Source organism: Fragaria vesca, linkage group LG3, assembly GCF_000184155.1.
Source record: "Fragaria vesca subsp. vesca linkage group LG3, FraVesHawaii_1.0, whole genome shotgun sequence".
Classification (NCBI taxonomy): Eukaryota; Viridiplantae; Streptophyta; class Magnoliopsida; order Rosales; family Rosaceae; genus Fragaria; species Fragaria vesca.
Window position 1 is genome coordinate 17,696,673 of NC_020493.1, and position 1,235 is coordinate 17,697,907.

Here is a 1,235-nt window from a genome sequence, read left to right on the forward strand (position 1 = left end):
AAGTTAAATTCAACCATTTCCATACCCTTTCCATCCACTTTGGCATGTTGATTCTCTATTTCCTATGCATTTACCCAATCTTCTAATGCCAAGTATTTAGGTTCCTCTTGAACTTGTTCAGCAACACCCACTTGAACTTGTTTAGTAGCTATCTCCATAATTTGGTCGGTAGCATCCTCTTGAACTTGTTCAGCAGCACCCTCTTGAACTTGTTCAGTAGCTATGTCCATAAATTGGTCGGCAGCATCCTCTTGAACTTCTTCAGCAGCATCCTTCTTTTTGTTTTTGTTTGATTTCTTTGCAGTGACTTTGGCTTTCTTTTCGATCTTGTTTCTTCTCACCGCAACACCTACTTTCTCTTTCTTAGCTTCCATCTTTCTTTTCTTGGGTTGAATCTTCAACTGAGGGTCCTCGAAGTCATCATCACTGTTTTTTATGGCTGCATAAATGTTTCTTCTTTTTTCTACAACTGCATTATCAATCTGCAATTCAATTTAGTCAGTAAGATATTGCACAGTAGCAAAAGATACTTAAGCACATTTACAGTAACATATTCTAACTTCTATTTCTTCAACTTTCATTTTCTCTAGTTTTTTCGTGAATTCTGGTAGATTCCATTTTGCGCACCCTGGCATCATTTCTTCTCTGCCGTCAATCTCTATAAGCAATGCACTTCTCTCGCATATCCAGTACTAAAACAAAACCAAACAAATATAAGTAACACACAGAAAAACAAAAAATGAATTGCATAGTAACAGTAGCAGTAGTGAAGTTACTGGAATTAGTGTCGTACACCCACTGATTTGAGTTGCTTGTCCATTTTTGGCAGTATTCAAACAAAAAAGAAGGTAGTCTCTCACACCTTTCGCCCAGTTATAATTGTTCATGTCCGCTATGCACTTAACGAAGCTCCATCCTAATTTTGATCCAGCGCTTGCAAACAGTTGCGTGATGAACAGATGCAATATCATTAATATTGCAATATTCTCTATCCGTTCTGGAGATTCTTCATTGTCTAGCTCAGCATCAATACAACTCATTATCTTTGCTCTTTCAATCCTTTTTTCTTCGGCAAAAAACCTTTGAACAATAGGATTATCAGTTGGCTTCCTTGAACCATCTTTTGGGTTTGGCACTGTGAGGCCTGACATAGGCAATCCCAAAATGTAATGCACATCAGACACTGATATTTCAACCAAATGTTTGCCAAACCTGAACTTCTTCAGAGACGTGTC